Here is a 24,919-nt window from a genome sequence, read left to right as displayed (position 1 = left end):
GTGCATCATTGTGGACGTTCTGCCTCTTTTCCTATGCTTTCAATGCAATTCCAGTCTACCTCCTGAAATCGGTTTCCTGCAATTCTGCCCCGCTTTCAAGTCCTCTTGGCAGCCTTACTTCAGTATATTTTTGGACGATAGCTGTCATTTATAACTCTACAGGTTTGTGAATTACAGTGCCCCTGAGCTCCTTTCTTCAACTCGCTTTCTTGTGACCTGGCCGCAACACCGCAGGATGGCTTCAGGCCCTAATCTGGTTCCGGCACGGCACGCTGAGCCTTTGGTTAATTCCTCTTCCTGGTCGGAAATGAGAGTTAAATTTGCCCATCCAGACACCTCCAGCTAGTCTCTCATTGATTATCGCTATTCCTGTTCATCTTCCGCAGAAATTGCAAACTGGGCCAAACAGGAGGTTAAAGGCGCTGACTCTCCAAGTGGGGAGAGTGTTAGTAAGCGTCTGGAATGTTGCACCCAAGTACCAGGGTACGAAAACTGAGACATATTTGAACACGTCTCCCGATCACATGGTTGATCATACTCTAGGTTCCACATGCATGTTTTAGCTGAAGGAAGAATACCTTAAACTTGGGTAGTTGAAACCCGTGGAATGGGTACCATGCAATATGACTTCAAAGGGTCTTCATTTGCTCACGAACCTCTCCAGTCCTATCACTGCTGCGTTTATGCCCCTGTACACATGCTTGATTCTCTTTTGGAGACATAGCAATCCATAGGTTTTAAGATACTTACTAGTCTGGTACATTCTTAGGCGTTTAATATGCGGTGTTGAGTCCATTTCGTTGAGCAAGGAGTAGCTCTTGTCTATTCCATATTTGGCTTAAGGAACTTTATCTGTGCTCATTTCAATCTCTGGTTTTATGCAGCACCCCAACTCACCTTTCCCCTTAAGCAAGCATAAGTTAGTTTTCTAAATTTGAGACCCTGTTCTGTTCTGGAATTCAGTTCCTGTGTAGCCAAGTTTACATTCCGTGTATTACTGATATCTTATGATGTTTCTTTTTCTGTGTGACTTATTTCAGTTAGAATCATCATACCTGAATCCACTCATTGTGCTGCTAAGGGCCTGATGACACATATTTCATTGCTGAGTGATATTGCTTTGTAAGTAAATACCACAACTTCTTTATCCATTTTTCACTTTCTGCGATGTTGAACTTGTACTGTAAACGAGGTTCTTGTAAACAGAGCCATTCCAAACATTGGGGTGGCTGTGTCTTTTTGATTTTAATTTCCCTAAGCTATAGGACCATAAGTGGAAGTGCCCTAGGTTCTGTTGCTTTGTTTTTTAGATGTTTCAGGAAACACCATACACTTCTCCCGAGTGGTTGTTGGCAATTTACATCCCGCCCATCAGCATAACAAGGCTCCCAGTTCTCCATGGCCTGTCCTGCCTTTCTGGATTTTACACTTTTTTCAGATGGCCCTTTTGACCGGGGGGAAGTGAGACTTCATTGTAGTGCAGATTTCCTTTGCAAGCTTGCTTGGTTGGCCAAAAAGGGCGTATGCGTTTTTTCCTGAATATATTCAGGACAAAACGCATACGCCCTTTTTGGCCAAGTGCATCATTGTGGACGTTCTGCCTCTTTTCCTATGCTTTCAATGCAATTCCAGTCTACCTCCTGAAATCGGTTTCCTGCAATTCTGCCCCGCTTTCAAGTCCTCTTGGCAGCCTTACTTCAGTCTATTTTTGGACGATAGCTGTCATTTATAACTCTGCGGGTTTGTGAATTACAGTGCCCCTGAGCTCCTTTCTTCAACTCGCTTTCTTGTGACCTGGCCGCAACACCGCAGGATGGCTTCAGGCCCTAATCTGGTTCTGGCACGGCATTCTGAGCCTTTGGTTAATTCCTCTTCCTGGTGGGAAATGAGAGTTAAATTTGCCCATCCAGACACCTCCAGCTAGTCTCTCATTGATTTTCGCTATTCCTGTTCATCTTCCGCAGAAATTGCAAACTGGGCCAAACAGGAGGTTAAAGGGACTGACTCTCCAAGTGGGGAGAGTGTTAGTAAGCGTCTGGAATGTTGCACCCAAGTACCAGGGTACGAAAACAGAGACATATTTGAACACGTCTCCCGATCACATGGTTGATCATACTCTAGGTTCCACATGCATGTTTTAGCTGAAGGAAGAATACCTTAAACCTGGGTAGTTGAAACCCGTGGAATGGGTACCATGCAATATGACTTCAAAGGGTCTTCATTTGCTCACGAACCTCTCCAGTCCTATCACTGCTGCGTTTATGCCCCTGTACGCATGCTTGATTCTCTTTCGGAGACATAGCAATCCATAGGTTTTAAGATACTTACTAGTCAGGTACATTCTTAGGCGTTTAATATGCGGTGTTGAGTCCATTTCGTTGAGCAAGGAGTAGCTCTTGTCTATTCCATATTTGGCTTAAGGAACTTTATCTGTGCTCATTTCAATCTCTGGTTTTATGCAGCACCCCAACTCACCTTTACCCTTAAGCAAGCATAAGTTGGTTTTCTAAATTTGAGACCCTGTTCTGTTCTGTAATTCAGTTCCTGTGTAGCCAAGTTTACATTCCGTGTATTACTGATATCTTATGATGTTTCTTTTTCTGTGTGACTTATTTCAGTTAGAATCATCATACCTGAATCCACTCATTGTGCTGCTAAGGGCCTGATGACACAGATTTCATTGCTGAGTGATATTGCTTTGTAAGTAAATACCACAACTTCTTTATCCATTTTTCACTTTCTGCGATGTTGAACTTGTACTGTAAACGAGGTTCTTGTAAACAGAGCCGTTCCAAACTTTGGGGTGGCTGTGTCTTTTTGATTTTAAATTCCCTAAGCTATAGGACCATAAGTGGAAGTGCCCTAGGTTCTGTTGCTTTGTTTTTTAGATGTTTCAGGAAACACCATACACTTCTCCCCAGTGGTTGTTGGCAATTTACATCCCGCCCATCAGCATAACAAGGCTCCCAGTTCTCCATGGCCTGTCCTGCCTTTCTGGATTTTACACTTTTTTCAGATGGCCCTTTTGACCGGCGGGAAGTGAGACTTCATTGTAGTGCAGATTTCCTTTGCAAGCTTGCTTGGTTGGCCAAAAAGGGCGTATGCGTTTTTTCCTGAATATATTCAGGAAAAAACGCATACGCCCTTTTTGGCCAAGTGCATCATTGTGGACGTTCTGCCTCTTTTCCTATGCTTTCAATGCAATTCCAGTCTACCTCCTGAAATCGGTTTCCTGCAATGCTGCCCCGCTTTCAAGTCCTCTTGGCAGCCTTACTTCAGTCTATTTTTGGACGATAGCTGTCATTTATAACTCTGCAGGTTTGTGAATTACAGTGCCCCTGAGCTCCTTTCTTCAACTCGCTTTCTTGTGACCTGGCCGCAACACTGCAGGATGGCTTCAGGCCCTAATCTGGTTCTGGCACGGCACGCTGAGCCTTTGGTTAATTCCTCTTCCTGGTGGGAAATGAGAGTTAAATTTGACCGTCCAGACACCTCCAGCTAGTCACTCATTGGTTCTCGCTATTCCTGTTCATCTTCCGCAGAAATTGCAAACTGGGCCAAACAGGAGGTTAAAGGGACTGACGCTCCAAGTCGGGAGAGTGTTAGTAAAGCGTCTGGAATGTTGCACCCGAGTACCAGGGTACGAAAACTGAGACATATTTGAACACGTCTCCCGATCACATGGTTGATCATACTCTGGGTTCCACATGCATGTTTTAGCTGAAGGAAGAATACCTTAAACCTGGGTAGTTGAAACCCGTGGAATGGGTACCATGCAATATGACTTCAAAGGGTCTTCATTTGCTCACCGAACCTCTCCAATCCTATCACTGCTGCGTTTATGCCCCTGTACACATGCTTGATTCTCTTTCGGAGACATAGCAATCCATAGGTTTTAAGATACTTACTAGTCAGGTACATTCTTAGGCGTTTAATATGCGGTGTTGAGTCCATTTCGTTGAGCAAGGAGTAGCTCTTGTCTATTCCATATTTGACTTAAGGAACTTTATCTGTGCTCATTTCAATCTCTGGTTTTATGCAGCACCCCAACTCACCTTTACCCTTAAGCAAGCATAAGTTGGTTTTCTAAATTTGAGACCCTGTTCTGTTCTGTAATTCAGTTCCTGTGTAGCCAAGTTTACATTCCGTGTATTACTGATATCTTATGATGTTTCTTTTTCTGTGTGACTTATTTCAGTTAGAATCATCATACCTGAATCCACTCATTGTGATGCTAAGGGCCTGATGACATAGATTTCATTGCTGAGTGATATTGCTTTGTAAGTAAATACCACAACTTCTTTATCCATTTTTCACTTTCTGCGATGTTGAACTTGTACTGTAAACGAGGTTCTTGTAAACAGAGGCGTCCCAAACTTTGGGGTGGCTGTGTCTTTTTGATTTTAATTTCCCTAAGCTATAGGACCATAAGTGGCAGTGCCCTAGGCTCTGTTGCTTTGTTTTTTAGATGTTTCAGGAAACACCATACACTTCTCTCCAGTGGTTGTTGGCAATTTACATCCCGCCCATCAGCATAACAAGGCTCCCAGTTCTCCATGGCCTGTCCTGCCTTTCTGGATTTTACACTTTTTTCAGATGGCCCTTTTGACCGGGGGGAAGTGAGACTTCATTGTAGTGCAGATTTCCTTTGCAAGCTTGCTTGGTTGGCCAAAAAGGGCGTATGCGTTTTTTCCTGAATATATTCAGGAAAAAACGCATACGCCCTTTTTGGCCAAGTGCATCATTGTGGACGTTCTGCCTCTTTTCCTATGCTTTCAATGCAATTCCAGTCTACCTCCTGAAATCGGTTTCCTGCAATTCTGCCCCGCTTTCAAGTCCTCTTGGCAGCCTTACTTCAGTCTATTTTTGGACGATAGCTGTCATTTATAACTCTGCAGGTTTGTGAATTACAGTGCCCCTGAGCTCCTTTCTTCAACTCGCTTTCTTGTGACCTGGCCGCAACACCGCAGGATGGCTTCAGGTCCTAATCTGGTTCCGGTACGGCACGCTGAGCCTTTGGTTATTTCCTCTTCCTGGTGGGAAATGAGAGTTAAATTTGCCCGTCCAGACACCTCCACCTAGCCTCTCATTGGTTCTCGCTATTCCTGTTCATCTTCCGCAGAAATTGCAAACTGGGCCAAACAGGAGGTTAAAGGCGCTGACTCTCCAAGTGGGGAGAGTGTTAGTAAAGCGTCTGGAATGTTGCACCCGAGTACCAGGGGAGGAAAACTGAGACATATTTGAACACGTCTCCCGTTCACATGGTTGATCATACTTGGGTTCCACATGCATGTTTTAGCTGAAGGAAGAATACCTTAAACCTGGAGAGTTGAGACCCGTGTAATGGGTACCATGCAATATGACTTCAAAGGGTCTTCATTTGCTCACCGAACCTCTCCAATCCTATCACTGCTGCGTTTATGCCCCTGTACACATGATTGATTCTCTTTTGGAGACATAGCAATGCATAGGTTTTACGATACTTACTAGTCAGGTACATTCTTAGGCGTTTAATATGCGGTGTTGAGTCCATTTCGTTGAGCAAGGAGTAGCTCTTGTCTATTCCATATTTGACTTAAGGAACTTTATCTGTGCTCATTTCAATCTCTGGTTTTATGCAGCACCCCAACTCACCTTTACCCTTAAGCAAGCATAAGTTGGTTTTCTAAATTTGAGACCCTGTTCTGTTCTGTAATTCAGTTCCTGTGTAGCCAAGTTTACATTCCGTGTATTACTGATATCTTATGATGTTTCTTTTTCTGTGTGACTTATTTCAGTTAGAATCATCATACCTGAATCCACTCATTGTGATGCTAAGGGCCTGATGACACAGATTTCATTGCTGAGTGATATTGCTTTGTAAGTAAATACCACAACTTCTTTATCCATTTTTCACTTTCTGCGATGTTGAACTTGTACTGTAAACGAGGTTCTTGTAAACAGAGGCGTCCCAAACTTTGGGGTGGCTGTGTCTTTTTTATTTTAATTTCCCTAAGCTATAGGACCATAAGTGGCAGTGCCCTAGGCTCTGTTGCTTTGTTTTTTAGATGTTTCAGGAAACACCATACACTTCTCTCCAGTGGTTGTTGGCAATTTACATCCCGCCCATCAGCATAACAAGGCTCCCAGTTCTCCATGGCCTGTCCTGCCTTTCTGGATTTTACACTTTTTTCAGATGGCCCTTTTGACCGGGGGGAAGTGAGACTTCATTGTAGTGCAGATTTCCTTTGCAAGCTTGCTTGGTTGGCCAAAAAGTGCGTATGCGTTTTTTCCTGAATATATTCAGGAAAAAACGCATACGCCCTTTTTGGCCAAGTGCATCATTGTGGACGTTCTGCCTCTTTTCCTATGCTTTCAATGCAATTCCAGTCTACCTCCTGAAATCGGTTTCCTGCAATTCTGCCCCGCTTTCAAGTCCTCTTGGCAGCCTTACTTCAGTCTATTTTTGGACGATAGCTGTCATTTATAACTCTGCAGATTTGTGAATTACAGTGCCCCTGAGCTCCTTTCTTCAACTCGCTTTCTTTTGAGCTGGCCGCAACACCGCAGGATGGCTTCAGGCCCTAATCTGGTTCCGGTACGGCACGCTGAGCCTTTGGTTATTTCCTCTTCCTGGTGGGAAATGAGAGTTAAATTTGCCCGTCCAGACACCTCCAGCTAGCCTCTCATTGGTTCTCGCTATTCCTGTTCATCTTCCGCAGAAATTGCAAACTGGGCCAAACAGGAGGTTAAAGGCGCTGACTCTCCAAGTGGGGAGAGTGTTAGTAAAGCGTCTGGAATGTTGCACCCGAGTACCAGGGGAGGAAAACTGAGACATATTTGAACACGTCTCCCGTTCACATGGTTGATCATACTTGGGTTCCACATGCATGTTTTAGCTGAAGGAAGAATACCTTAAACCTGGAGAGTTGAGACCCGTGGAATGGGTACCATGCAATATGACTTCAAAGGGTTCATTTGCTCACCGAACCTCTCCAATCCTATCACTGCTGCGTTTATGCCCCTGTACACATGCTTGATTCTCTTTTGGAGACATAGCAATGCATAGGTTTTACGATACTTACTAGTCAGGTACATTCTTAGGCGTTTAATATGCGGTGTTGAGTCCATTTCGTTGAGCAAGGAGTAGCTCTTGTCTATTCCATATTTGACTTAAGGAACTTTATCTGTGCTCATTTCAATCTCTGGTTTTATGCAGCACCCCAACTCACCTTTACCCTTAAGCAAGCATAAGTTGGTTTTCTAAATTTGAGACCCTGTTCTGTTCTGTAATTCAGTTCCTGTGTAGCCAAGTTTACATTCCGTGTATTACTGATATCTTATGATGTTTCTTTTTCTGTGTGACTTATTTCAGTTAGAATCATCATACCTGAATCCACTCATTGTGATGCTAAGGGCCTGATGACATAGATTTCATTGCTGAGTGATATTGCTTTGTAAGTAAATACCACAACTTCTTTATCCATTTTTCACTTTCTGCGATGTTGAACTTGTACTGTAAACGAGGTTCTTGTAAACAGAGGCGTCCCAAACTTTGGGGTGGCTGTGTCTTTTTTATTTTAATTTCCCTAAGCTATAGGACCATAAGTGGCAGTGCCCTAGGCTCTGTTGCTTTGTTTTTTAGATGTTTCAGGAAACACCATACACTTCTCTCCAGTGGTTGTTGGCAATTTACATCCCGCCCATCAGCATAACAAGGCTCCCAGTTCTCCATGGCCTGTCCTGCCTTTCTGGATTTTACACTTTTTTCAGATGGCCCTTTTGACCGGGGGGAAGTGAGACTTCATTGTGGTGCAGATTTCCTTTGCAAGCTTGCTTGGTTGGCCAAAAAGGGCGTATGCGTTTTTTCCTGAATATATTCAGGAAAAAACGCATACGCCCTTTTTGGCCAAGTGCATCATTGTGGACGTTCTGCCTCTTTTCCTATGCTTTCAATGCAATTCCAGTCTACCTCCTGAAATCGGTTTCCTGCAATTCTGCCCCGCTTTCAAGTCCTCTTGGCAGCCTTACTTCAGTCTATTTTTGGACGATAGCTGTCATTTATAACTCTGCAGGTTTGTGAATTACAGTGCCCCTGAGCTCCTTTCTTCAACTCGCTTTCTTTTGAGCTGGCCGCAACACCGCAGGATGGCTTCAGGCCCTAATCTGGTTCCGGTACGGCACGCTGAGCCTTTGGTTATTTCCTCTTCCTGGTGGGAAATGAGAGTTAAATTTGCCCGTCCAGACACCTCCAGCTAGCCTCTCATTGGTTCTCGCTATTCCTGTTCATCTTCCGCAGAAATTGCAAACTGGGCCAAACAGGAGGTTAAAGGCGCTGACTCTCCAAGTGGGGAGAGTGTTAGTAAAGCGTCTGGAATGTTGCACCCGAGTACCAGGGGAGGAAAACTGAGACATATTTGAACACGTCTCCCGTTCACATGGTTGATCATACTTGGGTTCCACATGCATGTTTTAGCTGAAGGAAGAATACCTTAAACCTGGAGAGTTGAGACCCGTGTAATGGGTACCATGCAATATGACTTCAAAGGGTCTTCATTTGCTCACCGAACCTCTCCAATCCTATCACTGCTGCGTTTATGCCCCTGTACACATGCTTGATTCTCTTTTGGAGACATAGCAATGCATAGGTTTTACGATACTTATTAGTCAGGTACATTCTTAGGCGTTTAATATGCGGTGTTGAGTCCATTTCGTTGAGCAAGGAGTAGCTCTTGTCTATTCCATATTTGACTTAAGGAACTTTATCTGTGCTCATTTCAATCTCTGGTTTTATGCAGCACCCCAACTCACCTTTACCCTTAAGCAAGCATAAGTTGGTTTTCTAAATTTGAGACCCTGTTCTGTTCTGTAATTCAGTTCCTGTGTAGCCAAGTTTACATTCCGTGTATTACTGATATCTTATGATGTTTCTTTTTCTGTGTGACTTATTTCAGTTAGAATCACCATACCTGAATCCACTCATTGTGCTGCTAAGGGCCTGATGACACAGATTTCATTGCTGAGTGATATTGCTTTGTAAGTAAATACCACAACTTCTTTATCCATTTTTCACTTTCTGCGATGTTGAACTTGTACTGTAAACGTGGTTCTTGTAAACAGAGGCGTCCCAAACTTTGGGGTGGCTGTGTCTTTTTGATTTTAATTTCCCTAAGCTATAGGACCATAAGTGGAAGTGCCCTAGGTTCTGTTGCTTTGTTTTTTAGATGTTTCAGGAAACACCATACACTTCTCCCGAGTGGTTGTTGGCAATTTACATCCCGCCCATCAGCATAACAAGGCTCCCAGTTCTCCATGGCCTGTCCTGCCTTTCTGGATTTTACACTTTTTTCAGATGGCCCTTTTGACCGGGGGGAAGTGAGACTTCATTGTAGTGCAGATTTCCTTTGCAAGCTTGCTTGGTTGGCCAAAAAGGGCGTATGCGTTTTTTCCTGAATATATTCAGGACAAAACGCATACGCTCTTTTTGGCCAAGAGCATCATTGTGGACGTTCTGCCTCTTTTCCTATGCTTTCAATGCAATTCCAGTCTACCTCCTGAAATCGGTTTCTTGCAATTCTGCCCCGCTTTCAAGTCCTCTTGGCAGCCTTACTTCAGTCTATTTTTGGACGATAGCTGTCATTTATAACTCTGCAGGTTTGTGAATTACAGTGCCCCTGAGCTCCTTTCTTCAACTCGCTTTCTTGTGACCTGGCCGCAACACCGCAGGATGGCTTCAGGCCCTAATCTGGTTCCGGCACGGCACGCTGAGCCTGTGGTTAATTCCTCTTCCTGGTGGGAAATGAGAGTTAAATTTGCCCGTCCAGACACCTCCAGCTAGTCTCTCATTGGTTCTCGCTATTCCTGTTCATCTTCCGCAGAAATTGCAAACTGGGCCAAACAGGAGGTTAAAGGGACTGACTCTCCAAGTGGGGAGAGTGTTAGTAAAGCGTCTGGAATGTTGCACCCGAGTACCAGGGGAGGAAATCTGAGACATATTTGAACACGTCTCCCGTTCACATGGTTGATCATACTTGGGTTCCACATGCATGTTTTAGCTCAAGGAAGAATACCTTAAACCTGGAGAGTTGAGACCCGTGTAATGGGTACCATGTAATATGACTTCAAAGGGTCTTCATTTGCTCACCGAACCTCTCCAATCCTATCACTGCTGCGTTTATGCCCCTGTACACATGCTTGATTCTCTTTCGGAGACATAGCAATTCTTAGGTTTTAAGATACTTACAAGTCAGGTACATTCTTATGCGTTTAATATGCGGTGTTGAGTCCATTTCGTTGAGAAAGGAGTAGCTCTTGTCTATTCCATATTTGGCTTAAGGAACTTTATCTGTGCTCATTTCAATCTCTGGTTTTATGCAGCTCCCCAACTCACCTTTACCCTTAAGCAAGCATAAGTTGTTTTTCTAAATTTGAGACCCTGTTCTGTTCTGTAATTCAGTTCCTGTGTAGCCAAGTTTCCATTCCGTGTATTACTGATATCTTATGATGTTTCTTTTTCTGTGTGACTTATTTCAGTTAGAATCATCATACCTGAATCCACTCATTGTGCTGCTAAGGGCCTGATGACATAGATTTCATTGCTGAATGATATTGCTTTGTAAGTGAATACCACAACTTCTTTATCCATTTTTCACTTTCTGCGATGTTGAACTTGTACTGTAAACGAGGTTCTTGTAAACAGAGCCGTTCCAAACTTTGGGGTGGCTGTGTCTTTTTGAATTTAATATCCCTAAGCTATAGGACCATAAGTGGAAGTGCCCTAGGTTCTGTTGCTTTGTTTTTTAGATGTTTCAGGAAACACCATACACTTCTCCTGAGTGGTTGTTGGCAATTTACATCCCGCCCATCAGCATAACAAGGCTCCCAGTTCTCCATGGCCTGTCCTGCCTTTCTGGATTTTACACTTTTTTCAGATGGCCCTTTTGACCGGGGGGAAGTGAGACTTCATTGTAGTGCAGATTTCCTTTGCAAGCTTGCTTGGTTGGCCAAAAAGGGCGTATGCATTTTTTCCTAAATATATTCAGGAAAAAATGCATACGCCCTTTTTGGCCAAGTGCATCATTGTGGACGTTCTGCCTCTTTTCCTATGCTTTCAATGCAATTCCAGTCTACCTCCTGAAATCGGTTTCCTGCAATTCTGCCCCGCTTTCAAGTCCTCTTGGCAGCCTTACTTCAGTCTATTTTTGGACGATAGCTGTCATTTATAACTCTGCAGGTTTGTGAATTACAGTGCCCCTGAGCTCCTTTCTTCAACTCGCTTTCTTTTGAGCTGGCCGCAACACCTCAGGATGGCTTCAGGACCTAATCTGGTTCAGGTACGGCACGCTGAGCCTTTGGTTATTTCCTCTTCCTGGTGGGAAATGAGAGTTAAATTTGCCCGTCCAGACACCTCCAGCTAGCCTCTCATTGGTTCTCGCTATTCCTGTTCATCTTCCGCAGAAATTGCAAACTGGGCCAAACAGGAGGTTAAAGGGACTGACTCTCCAAGTGGGGAGAGTGTTAGTAAAGCGTCTGGAATGTTGCACCCGAGTACCAGGGGAGGAAAACTGAGACATATTTGAACACGTCTCCCGATCACATGGTTGGTCATACTCTGGGTTCCACATGCATGTTTTAGCTGAAGGAAGAATACCTAAAACCTGGGTAGTTGAAACCCGTGGAATGGGTACCATACAATATGACTTCAAAGGGTCTTCATTTGCTTACCGAACCTCTCCAATCCTATCACTGCTGCGTTTATGTCCCTGTACACATGCTTGATTCTCTTTCGGAGACATAGCAATCCATAGGTTTTAAGATACTTACAAGTCAGGTACATTCTTAGGCGTTTAATATGCGGTGTTGAGTCCATTTCGTTGAGCAAGGAGTAACTCTTGTCTATTCCATATTTGGCTTAAGGAACTTTATCTGTGCTCATTTCAATCTCTGGTTTTATGCAACACCCCAACTCACCTTTCCCCTTAAGCAAGCATAAGTTGGTTTTCTAAATTTGAGAACCTGTTCTGTTTTGGAATTCAGTTCCTGTGTAGCCAAGTTTACATTCCGTGTATTAGTGATATCTTATGATGTTTCTTTTTCTGTGTGACTTATTTCAGTTAGAATCATCATACCTGAATCCACTCATTGTGATGCTAAGGGCCTGATGACATAGATTTCATTGCTGAATGATATTGCTTTGTAAGTGAATACCACAACTTGTTTATCCATTTTTCACTTTCTGCGATGTTGAACTTGTACTGTAAACGAGGTTCTTGTAAACAGAGCCATTCCAAACTTTGGGGTGGCTGTGTCTTTTTGATTTTAATTTCCCTAAGCTATAGGACCATAAGTGGAAGTGCCCTAGGCTCTGTTGCTTTGTTTTTTAGATGTTTCAGGAAACACCATACACTTCTCCCGAGTGTCTGTTGGCAATTTACATCCCGCCCATCAGCATAACAAGGCTCCCAGTTCTCCATGGCCTGTCCTGCCTTTCTGGATTTTACACTTTTTTCAGATGGCCCTTTTGACCGGGGGGAAGTGAGACTTCATTGTAGTGCAGATTTCCTTTGCAAGCTTGCTTGGTTGGCCAAAAAGGGCGTATGCATTTTTTCCTGCATATATTCAGGAAAAAACGCATACGCCCTTTTTGGCCAAGTGCATCATTGTGGACGTTCTGCCTCTTTTCCTATGCTTTCAATGCAATTCCAGTCTACCTCCTGAAATCGGTTTCCTGCAATTCTGCCCCGCTTTCAAGTCCTCTTGGCAGCCTTACTTCAGTCTATTTTTGGACGATAGCTGTCATTTATAACTCTGCAGGTTTGTGAATTACAGTGCCCCTGAGCTCCTTTCTTCAACTCGCTTTCTTGTGACCTGGCCGCAACACCGCAGGATGGCTTCAGGCCCTAATCTGGTTCCGGCCCGGCACGCTGAGCCTTTGGTTATTTCCTCTTCCTGGTGGGAAATGAGAGTTAAATTTGCCCGTCTAGACACCTCCAGCTAGCCTCTCATTGGTTCTCGCTATTCCTCTTCATCTTCCGCAGAAATTGCAAACTGGGCCAAACAGGAGGTTAAAGGGACTGACTCTCCAAGTGGGGAGAGTGTTAGTAAAGCGTCTGGAATGTTGCACCCGAGTACCAGGGGAGGAAAACTGAGACATATTTGAACACGTCTCCCGATCACATGGTTGATCATACTCTGGGTTCCACATGCATGTTTTAGCTGAAGGAAGAATACCTTAAACCTGGAGAGTTGAGACCCGTGTAATGGGTACCATGCAATATGACTTCAAAGGGTCTTCATTTGCTCACCGAACCTCTCCAATCCTATCACTGCTGCGTTTATTCCCCTGAACACACGCTTGATTCTCTTTTGGAGACATAGCAATCCATAGGTTTTAAGATACTTACTAGTCAGGTACATTCTTAGGGGTTTAATATGGGGTTTTGAGTCCATTTCGTTGAGCAAGGAGTAGCTCTTGTCTATTCCATATTTGGCTTAAGGAACTTTATCTGTGCTCATTTCAATCTCTGGTTTTATGCAGCACCCCAACTCACCTTTCCCCTTAAGCAAGCATAAGTTGGTTTTCTAAATTTGAGACCCTGTTCTGTTTTGGAATGCAGTTCCTGTGTAGCCAAGTTTACATTCCGTGTATTAGTGATATCTTATGATGTTTCTTTTTCTGTGTGACTTATTTCAGTTAGAATCATCGTACCTGAATCCACTCATTATGCTGCTACGGGCCTGATGACATAGATTTCATTGCTGAGTGATACTGCATTGTACGTAAGTACCACAAGTTCTTTATCCATTTTTCACTTTCTGCGATGTTGAACTTGTACTGTAAACGAGGTTCTTGTAAACAGAGGCGTCCCAAACTTTGGGGTGGCTGTGTCTTTTTGATTTTAATTTCTCTAAGCTATAGGACCATAAGTGGCAGTGACCTAGGCTCTGTTGCTTTGTTTTTTAGATGTTTCAGGAAACACCATACACTTCTCCCGAGTGTCTGTTGGCAATTTACATCCCGCCCATCAGCATAACAAGGCTCCCAGTTCTCCATGGCCTGTCCTGCCTTTCTGGATTTTACACTTTTTTCAGATGGCCCTTTTGACCGGGGGGAAGTGAGACTTCATTGTAGTGCAGATTTCCTTTGCAAGCTTGCTTGGTTGGCCAAAAAGGGCGTATGCGTTTTTTCCTGAATATATTCAGGAAAAAACGCATACGCCCTTTTTGGCCAAGTGCATCATTGTGGACGTTCTGCCTCTTTTCCTATGCTTTCAATGCAATTCCAGTCTACCTCCTGAAATCGGTTTCCTGCAATTCTGCCCCGCTTTCAAGTCCTCTTGGCAGCCTTACTTCAGTCTATTTTTGGACGATAGCTGTCATTTATAACTCTGCAGGTTTGTGAATTACAGTGCCCCTGAGCTCCTTTCTTCAACTCGCTTTCTTGTGACCTGGCCGCAACACCGCAGGATGGCTTCAGGCCCTAATCTGGTTCCGGCACGGCAAGCTGAGCCTTTGGTTATTTCCTCTTCCTGTTGGGAAATGAGAGTTAAATTTGCCCGTCCAGACACCTCCAGCTAGCCTCTCATTGGTTCTCGCTATTCCTGTTCATCTTCCGCAGAAATTGCAAACTGGGCCAAACGGGAGGTTAAAGGCGCTGACTCTCCAAGTGGGGAGAGTGTTAGTAAAGCGTCTGGAATGTTGCACCCGAGTACCAGGGGAGGAAAACTGAGACATATTTGAACACGTCTCCCGTTCACATGGTTGATCATACTTGGGTTCCACATGCATGTTTTAGCTGAAGGAAGAATACCTTAAACCTGGAGAGTTGAGACCCGTGGAATGGGTACCATGCAATATGACTTCAAAGGGTCTTCATTTGCTCACCGAACCTCTCCAATCCTATCACTGCTGCGTTTATGCCCCTGTACACATGCTTGATTCTCTTTTGGAGACATAGCAATCCATAGGTTTTACGATACTTACTAGTCAGGTACATTCTTAGGCGTTTAATATGCGGTGTTGAGTCCATTTCGTTGAGCAAGGAGTAGCTCTTGTCTATTCCATATTTGACTTAAGGAACTTTATCTGTGCTCATTTCAATCTCTGGTTTTATGCAGCACCCCAACTCACCTTTCCCCTTAAGCAAGCATAAGTTGGTTTTCTAAATTTGAGACCCTGTTCTGTTCTGTAATTCAGTTCCTGTGTAGCCAAGTTTACATTCCGTGTATTACTGATATCTTATGATGTTTCTTTTTCTGTGTGACTTATTTCAGTTAGAATCATCGTACCTGAATCCACTCATTGTGATGCTAAGGGCCTGATGACATAGATTTCATTGCTGAGTGATATTGCTTTGTAAGTGAATACCACAACTTCTTTATCCATTTTTCACTTTCTGCGATGTTGAACTTGTACTGTAAACGAGGTTCTTGTAAACAGAGGCGTCCCAAACTTTGGGGTGGCTGTGTCTTTTTGATTTTAATTTCCCTAAGCTATAGGACCGTAAGTGGCAGTGCCCTAGGCTGTGTTGCTTTGTTTTTTAGATGTTTCAGGAAACACCATACACTTCTCCCGAGTGTCTGTTGGCAATTTACATCCCGCCCATCAGCATAACAAGGCTCCCAGTTCTCCATGGCCTGTCCTGCCTTTCTGGATTTTACACTTTTTTCAGATGGCCCTTTTGACCGGGGGGAAGTGAGACTTCATTGTAGTGCAGATTTCCTTTGCAAGCTTGCTTGGTTGGCCAAAAAGGGCGTATGCGTTTTTTCCTGAATATATTCAGGAAAAAACGCATACGCCCTTTTTGGCCAAGTGCATCATTGTGGACGTTCTGCCTCCTTTCCTATGCTTTCAATGCAATTCCAGTCTACCTCCTGAAATCGGTTTCCTGCAATTCTGCCCCGCTTTCAAGTCCTCTTGGCAGCCTTACTTCAGTCTATTTTTGGACGATAGCTGTCATTTATAACTCTGCAGGTTTGTGAATTACAGTGCCCCTGAGCTCCTTTCTTCAACTCGCTTTCTTGTGACCTGGCCGCAACACCGCAGGATGGCTTCAGGCCCTAATCTGGTTCTGGCACGGCACGCTGAGCCTTTGGTTATTTCCTCTTCCTGGTGGGAAATGAGAGTTAAATTTGCCCGTCCAGACACCTCCAGCTAGTCTCTCATTGGTTCTCTCTATTCCTGTTCATCTTCCGCAGAAATTGCAAACTGTGCCAAACAGGAGGTTAAAGGCGCTGACTCTCCAAGTGGGGAGAGTGTTAGTAAAGCGTCTGGAATGTTGCACCCGAGTACCAGGGGAGGAAAACTGAGACATATTTGAACACGTCTCCCGATCACATGGTTGATCATACTCTGGGTTCCACATGCATGTTTTAGCTGAAGGAAGAATACCTAAAACCTGGAGAGTTGAAACCCGTGGAATGGGTACCATGCAATATGACTTCAAAGGGTCTTCATTTGCTCACCGAACCTCTCCAATCCTATCACTGCTGCGTTTATGCCCCTGTACACATGCTTGATTCTCTTTCGGAGACATAGCAATCCATAGGTTTTAAGATACTTACTAGTCAGGTACATTCTTAGGCGTTTAATATGCGGTGTTGAGTCCATTTCGTTGAGCAAGGAGTAGCTCTTGTCTATTCCATATTTGGCTTAAGGAACTTTATCTGTGCTCATTTCAATCTCTGGTTTTATGCAGCAACCCAACTCACCTTTCCCCTTAAGCAAGCATAAGTTGGTTTTCTAAATTTGAGAACCTGTTCTGTTTTGGAATTCAGTTCCTGTGTAGCCAAGTTTACATTCCGTGTATTAGTGATATCTTATGATGTTTCTTTTTCTGTGTGACTTATTTCAGTTAGAATCATCATACCTGAATCCACTCATTGTGATGCTAAGGGCCTGATGACAAAGATTTCATTGCTGAGTGATATTGCTTTGTAAGTAAATACCACAACTTCTTTATCCATTTTTCACTTTCTGCGATGTTGAACTTGTACTGTAAACGAGGTTCTTGTAAACAGAGGCGTCCCAAACTTTGGGGTGGCTGTGTCTTTTTGATTTTAATTTCCCTAAGCTATAGGACCATAAGTGGAAGTGCCCTAGGCTCTGTTGCTTTGTTTTTTAGATGTTTCAGGAAACACCATACACTTCTCCCAAGTGTCTGTTGGCAATTTACATCCCGCCCATCAGCATAACAAGGCTCCCAGTTATCAATGGCCTGTTGCCTTTCTGGATTTTACACTTCTTTCAGATGGCCTTTTTGACCGGGGGGAAGTGAGACTTCATTGTAGTGCAGATTTCCTTTGCAAGCTTGCTTGGTTGGCCAAAAAGGGCGTATGCGTTTTTTCCTGAATATATTCAAGAAAAAACGCATACGCCCTTTTTGGCCAAGTGCATCATTGTGGACGTTCTGCCTCTTTTCCTATGCTTTCAATGCAATTCCAGTCTACCTCCTGAAATCGGTTTCCTGCAATTCTGCCCCGCTTATAAGTCCTCTTGGCAGCCTTACTTCAGTCTATTTTTGGACGATAGCTGTCATTTATAACTCTGCAGGTTTGTGAATTACAGTGCCCCTGAGCTCCTTTCTTCAACTCGCTTTCTTGTGACCTGGCCGCAACACCGCAGGATGGCTTCAGGCCCTAATCTGGTTCCGGCCCGGCATGCTGAGGCTTTGGTTAATTCCTCTTCCTGGTGGGAAATGAGAGTTAAATTTGCCCGTCCAGACACCTCCAGCTAGCCTCTCATTGGTTCTCGCTATTCCTGTTCATCTTCCGCAGAAATTGCAAACTGGGCCAAACAGGAGGTTAAAGGGACTGACTCTCCAAGTCGGGAGAGTGTTAGTAAAGCGTCTGGAATGTTGCACCCGAGTACCAGGGGAGGAAAACTGAGACATATTTGAACACGTCTCCCGTTCACATGGTTGATCATATTCTGGGTTCCACATGCATGTTTTAGCTAAAGGAAGAATACCTTAAACCTGGAGAGTTGAGACCCGTGTAATGGGTACCATGCAATATGACTTCAAAGGGTCTTCATTTGCTCACCGAACCTCTCCAATCCTATCACTGCTGCGTTTATTCCCCTGTACACATGCTTGATTCTCTTTTGGAGACATAGCAATCCATAGGTTTTAAGATACTTACTAGTCAGGTACATTCTTAGGGGTTTAATATGGGGTTTTGAGCCCATTTCGTTGAGCAAGGAGTAGCTCTTGTCAATTCCATATTTGGCTTAAGGAACTTTATCTGTGCTCATTTCAATCTCTGGTTTTATGCAGCACCCCAACTCACCTTTCCCCTTAAGCAAGCATAAGTTGGTTTTCTAAATTTGAGACCCTGTTCTGTTTTGGAATGCAGTTCCTGTGTAGCAAAGTTTACATTCCGTGTATTAGTGATATCTTATGATGTTTCTTTTTCTGTGTGACTTATTTCAGTTAGAAGCATCATACCTGAATCCACTCATTGTGCTGCTAAGGGCCTGATGACTTAGATTTCATTGCTGAGTGATATTGCTTTGTAAGTGAATACCACAACTTCTTTATCCATTTTTCACTTTCTGTGATGTTGAACTTGTACTGTAAACGAGGTTCTTGTAAACAGAGGCGTCCCAAACTTTGGGGTGGCTGTGTCTTTTTGATTTTAATTTCCCTAAGCTATAGGACCATAAGTGGCAGTGCCCTAGGCTCTGTTGCTTTGTTTTTTAGATGTTTCAGGAAACACCATACACTTCTCCCGAGTGTCTGTTGGCAATTTACATCCCGCCCATCAGCATAACAAGGCTCCCAGTTCTCCATGGCCTGTCCTGCCTTTCTGGATTTTACACTTTTTTCAGATGGCCCTTTTGACCGGGGGGAAGTGAGACTTCATTGTAGTGCAGATTTCCTTTGCAAGCTTGCTTGGTTGGCCAAAAAGGGCGTATGCGTTTTTTCCTGAATATATTCAGGAAAAAACGCATACGCCCTTTTTGGCCAAGTGCATCATTGTGGACGTTCTGCCTCCTTTCCTATGCTTTCAATGCAATTCCAGTCTACCTCCTGAAATCGGTTTCCTGCAATTCTGCCCCGCTTTCAAGTCCTCTTGGCAGCCTTACTTCAGTCTATTTTTGGACGATAGCTGTCATTTATAACTCTGCAGGTTTGTGAATTACAGTGCCCCTGAGCTCCTTTCTTCAACTCGCTTTCTTGTGACCTGGCCGCAACACCGCAGGATGGCTTCAGGCCCTAATCTGGTTCTGGCACGGCACGCTGAGCCTTTGGTTATTTCCTCTTCCTGGTGGGAAATGAGAGTTAAATTTGCCCGTCCAGACACCTCCAGCTAGTCTCTCATTGGTTCTCTCTATTCCTGTTCATCTTCCGCAGAAATTGCAAACTGTGCCAAACAGGAGGTTAAAGGCGCTGACTCTCCAAGTGGGGAGAGTGTTAGTAAAGCGTCTGGAATGTTGCACCCGAGTACCAGGGGAGGAAAACTGAGACATATTTGAACACGTCTCCCGATCACATGGTTGATCATACTCTGGGTTCCACATGCATGTTTTAGCTGAAGGAAGAATACCTAAAACCTGGGTAGTTGAAACCCGTGGAATGGGTACCATGCAATATGACTTCAAAGGGTCTTCATTTGCTCACCGAACCTCTCCAATCCTATCACTGCTGCGTTTATGCCCCTGTACACATGCTTGATTCTCTTTCGGAGACATAGCAATCCATAGGTTTTAAGATACTTACTAGTCAGGTACATTCTTAGGCGTTTAATATGCGGTGTTGAGTCCATTTCGTTGAGCAAGGAGTAGCCCTTGTCTATTCCATATTTGGCTTAAGGAACTTTATCTGTGCTCATTTCAATCTCTGGTTTTATGCAGCAACCCAACTCACCTTTCCCCTTAAGCAAGCATAAGTTGGTTTTCTAAATTTGAGAACCTGTTCTGTTTTGGAATTCAGTTCCTGTGTAGCCAAGTTTACTTTCCATGTATTAGTGATATCTTATGATGTTTCTTTTTCTGTGTGACTTATTTCAGTTAGAATCATCGTACCTGAATCTACTCATTATGCTGCTATGGGCCTGATGACATAGATTTCATTGCTGAGTGATACTGCATTGTACGTAAGTACCACAAGTTCTTTATCCATTTTTCACTTTCTGCGATGTTGAACTTGTACTGTAAATGAGGTTCTTGTAAACAGAGCCGTTCCAAACTTTCGGGTGGCTGTGTCTTTTTGATTTTAATTTCCCTAAGCTATAGGACCATAAGTGGAAGTGCCCTAGGCTCTGTTGCTTTGTTTTTTAGATGTTTCAGGAAACACCATACACTTCTCCCAAGTGTCTGTTGGCAATTTACATCCCGCCCATCAGCATAACAAGGCTCCCAGTTATCAATGGCCTGTTGCCTTTCTGGATTTTACACTTTTTTCAGATGGCCCTTTTGACCGGGGGGAAGTGAGACTTCATTGTAGTGCAGATTTCCTTTGCAAGCTTGCTTGGTTGGCCAAAAAGGGCGTATGCGTTTTTTCCTGAATATATTCAAGAAAAAACGCATACGCCCTTTTTGGCCAAGTGCATCATTGTGGACGTTCTGCCTCTTTTCCTATGCTTTCAATGCAATTCCAGTCTACCTCCTGAAATCGGTTTCCTGCAATTCTGCCCCGCTTATAAGTCCTCTTGGCAGCCTTACTTCAGTCTATTTTTGGACGATAGCTGTCATTTATAACTCTGCAGGTTTGTGAATTACAGTGCCCCTGAGCTCCTTTCTTCAACTCGCTTTCTTGTGACCTGGCCGCAACACCGCAGGATGGCTTCAGGCCCTAATCTGGTTCTGGCACGGCACGCTGAGCCTTTGGTTATTTCCTCTTCCTGGTGGGAAATGAGAGTTAAATTTGCCCGTCCAGACACCTCCAGCTAGTCTCTCATTGGTTCTCGCTATTCCTGTTCATCTTCCGCAGAAAATGCAAACTGGGCCAAACAGGAGGTCAAAGGCGCTGACTCTCCAAGTGGGGAGAGTGTTAGTAAAGTGTCTGGAATGTTGCACCCGAGTACCAGGGGAGGAAAACTGAGACATATTTGAACACGTCTCCCGTTCACATGGTTGATCGTACTTGGGTTCCACATGCATGTTTTAGCTGAAGGAAGAATACCTTAAACCTGGAAAGTTAAGACCCGTGGAATGGGTACCATGCAATATGACTTCAAAGGGTCTTCATTTGCTCACCGAACCTCTCCAATCCTATCACTGCTGCGTTTATGCCCCTGTACACATGCTTGATTCTCTTTCGGAGACATAGCAATCCATAGGTTTTAAGATACTTACTAGTCAGGTACATTCTTAGGCGTTTAATATGCGGTGTTGAGTCCATTTCGTTGAGCAAGGAGTAGCTCTTGTCTATTCCATATTTGACTTAAGGAACTTTATCTGTGCTCATTTCAATCTCTGGTTTTATGCAGCACCCCAACTCACCTTTACCCTTAAGCAAGCATAAGTTGGTTTTCTAAATTTGAGACCCTGTTCTGTTCTGTAATTCAGTTCCTGTGTAGCCAAGTTTACATTCCGTGTATTACTGATATCTTATGATGTTTCTTTTTCTGTGTGACTTACTTCAGTTAGAATCATCATACCTGAATCCACTCATTGTGCTGCTAAGGGCCTGATGACACAGATTTCATTGCTGAGTGATATTGCTTTGTAAGTAAATACCACAACTTCTTTATCCATTTTTCACTTTCTGCGATGTTGAACTTGTACTGTAAACGAGGTTCTTGTAAACAGAGCCGTTCCAAACTTTGGGGTGGCTGTGTCTTTTTGATTTTAATTTCCCTAAGCTATAGGACCATAAGTGGAAGTGCCCTAGGTTCTGTTGCTTTGTTTTTTAGATGTTTCAGGAAACACCATACACTTCTCCCGAGTGGTTGTTGGCAATTTACATCCCGCCCATCAGCATAACAAGGCTCCCAGTTCTCCATGGCCTGTCCTGCCTTTCTGGATTTTACACTTTTTTCAGATGGCCCTTTTGACCGGGGGGAAGTGAGACTTCATTGTAGTGCAGATTTCCTTTGCAAGCTTGCTTAGTTGGCCAAAAAGGGCGTATGCGTTTTTTCCTGAATATATTCAGGAAAAAACGCATACGCCCTTTTTGGCCAAGTGCATCATTGTGGACGTTCTGCCTCTTTTCCTATGCTTTCAATGCAATTCCAGTCTACCTCCTGAAATCGATTTCCTGCAATTCTGCCCCGCTTTCAAGTCCTCTTGGCAGCCTTACTTCAGTCTATTTTTGGACGATAGCTGTCATTTATAACTCTGCAGGTTTGTGAATTACAGTGCCCCTGAGCTCCTTTCTTCAACTCGCTTTCTTTTGAGCTGGCCGCAACACCGCAGGATGGCTTCAGGCCCTAATCTGGTTCCGGTACGGCACGCTGAGCCTTTGGTTATTTCCTCTTCCTGTTGGGAAATGAGAGTTAAATTTGCCCGTCCAGACACCTCCAGCTAGCCTCTCATTGGTTCTCGCTATTCCTGTTCATCTTCCGCAGAAATTGCAAACTGTGCCAAACAAGAGGTTAAAGGTGCTGACTCTCCAAGTGGGGAGAGTGTTAGTAAAGCGTCTGGAATGTTGCACCCGAGTACCAGGGGAGGAAAACTGAGACATATTTGAACACGTCTCCCGATCACATGGTTGATCATACTCTGGGTTCCACATGCATGTTTTAGCTGAAGGAAGAATACCTTAAACCTGGAGAGTTAAGACCCGTGTAATGGGTACCATGCAATATGACTTCAAAGGGTCTTCATTTGCTCACCGAACCTCTCCAATCCTATCACTGCTGCGTTTATGCCCCTGTACACATGCTTGATTCTCTTTCGGAGACATAGCAATCCATAGGTTTTAAGATACTTACTAGTCAGGTACATTCTTAGGCGTTTAATATGCGGTGTTGAGTCCATTTCGTTGAGCAAGGAGTAGCTCTTGTCTATTCCATATTTGACTTAAGGAACTTTATCTGTGTTCATTTCAATCTCTGGTTTTATGCAGCACCCCAACTCACCTTTACCCTTAAGCAAGCATAAGTTGGTTTTCTAAATTTGAGACCCTGTTCTGTTCTGTAATTCAGTTCCTGTGTAGCCAAGTTTACATTCCGTGTATTACTGATATCTTATGATGTTTCTTTTTCTGTGTGACTTACTTCAGTTAGAATCATCATACCTGAATCCACTCATTGTGCTGCTAAGGGCCTGATGACATAGATTTCATTGCTGAGTGATATTGCTTTGTAAGTAAATACCACAACTTCTTTATCCATTTTTCACTTTCTGCGATGTTGAACTTGTACTGTAAACGAGGTTCTTGTAAACAGAGCCGTTCCAAACTTTGGGGTGGCTGTGTCTTTTTGATTTTAATTTCCCTAAGCTATAGGACCATAAGTGGAAGTGCCCTAGGTTCTGTTGCTTTGTTTTTTAGATGTTTCAGGAAACACCATACACTTCTCCCGAGTGGTTGTTGGCAATTTACATCCCGCCCATCAGCATAACAAGGCTCCCAGTTCTCCATGGCCTGTCCTGCCTTTCTGGATTTTACACTTTTTTCAGATGGCCCTTTTGACCGGGGGGAAGTGAGACTTCATTGTAGTGCAGATTTCCTTTGCAAGCTTGCTTGGTTGGCCAAAAAGGGCGTATGCGTTTTTTCCTGAATATATTCAGGAAAAAACGCATACGCCCTTTTTGGCCAAGTGCATCATTGTGGACGTTCTGCCTCTTTTCCTATGCTTTCAATGCAATTCCAGTCTACCTCCTGAAATCGGTTTCCTGCAATTCTGCCCCGCTTTCAAGTCCTCTTGGCAGCCTTACTTCAGTCTATTTTTGGACGATAGCTGTCATTTATAACTCTGCAGGTTTGTGAATTACAGTGCCCCTGAGCTCCTTTCTTCAACTCGCTTTCTTTTGAGCTGGCCGCAACACCGCAGGATGGCTTCAGGCCCTAATCTGGTTCCGGTACGGCACGCTGAGCCTTTGGTTATTTCCTCTTCCTGGTGGGAAATGAGAGTTAAATTTGCCCGTCCAGACACCTCCAGCTAGCCTCTCATTGGTTCTCGCTATTCCTGTTCATCTTCCGCAGAAATTGCAAACTGGGCCAAACAGGAGGTTAAAGGCGCTGACTCTCCAAGTGGGGAGAGTGTTAGTAAAGCGTCTGGAATGTTGCACCCGAGTACCAGGGGAGGAAAACTGAGACATATTTGAACACGTCTCCCGTTCACATGGTTGATCATACTTGGGTTCCACATGCATGTTTTAGCTGAAGGAAGAATACCTTAAACCTGGAGAGTTGAGACCCGTGTAATGGGTACCATGCAATATGACTTCAAAGGGTCTTCATTTGCTCACCGAACCTCTCCAATCCTATCACTGCTGCGTTTATGCCCCTGTACACATGCTTGATTCTCTTTTGGAGACATAGCAATCCATAGGTTTTACGATACTTACTAGTCAGGTACATTCTTAGGCGTTTAATATGCGGTGTTGAGTCCATTTCGTTGAGCAAGGAGTAGCTCTTGTCTATTCCATATTTGACTTAAGGAACTTTATCTGTGCTCATTTCAATCTCTGGTTTTATGCAGCACCCCAACTCACCTTTACCCTTAAGCAAGCATAAGTTGGTTTTCTAAATTTGAGACCCTGTTCTGTTCTGTAATTCAGTTCCTGTGTAGCCAAGTTTACATTCCGTGTATTACTGATATCTTATGATGTTTCTTTTTCTGTGTGACTTATTTCAGTTAGAATCATCATACCTGAATCCACTCATTGTGATGCTAAGGGCCTGATGACATAGATTTCATTGCTGAGTGATATTGCTTTGTAAGTAAATACCACAACTTCTTTATCCATTTTTCACTTTCTGCGATGTTGAACTTGTACTGTAAACGAGGTTCTTGTAAACAGAGGCGTCCCAAACTTTGGGGTGGCTGTG

At 43.8% G+C, this 24,919-nt stretch overlaps 1 long non-coding RNA gene across 7 annotated transcripts in view; it reads left to right on the top strand.

Annotated features, from left to right (window-relative positions):
- Positions 1-887: 887 nt before the first annotated feature.
- Positions 888-24,919, top strand: part of LOC307181459 — a 1,863,373-nt gene continuing 1,839,341 nt past the window's right edge. For all 7 annotated transcript variants that reach the window (XR_013826807.1, XR_013826808.1, XR_013826809.1 and 4 more), the window contains exon 1: positions 888-1,122. This is a non-coding gene — a long non-coding RNA (uncharacterized lncRNA). The remainder of the gene's footprint in view (positions 1,123-24,919) is intronic.

The sequence above is a fragment of the Stenella coeruleoalba genome (assembly GCF_951394435.1).
Source record: "Stenella coeruleoalba genome assembly, contig: scaffold_37, whole genome shotgun sequence".
NCBI classification, from domain to species: domain Eukaryota; kingdom Metazoa; phylum Chordata; class Mammalia; order Artiodactyla; family Delphinidae; genus Stenella; species Stenella coeruleoalba.
This window is presented reverse-complemented; position numbering and strand designations above follow the sequence as displayed.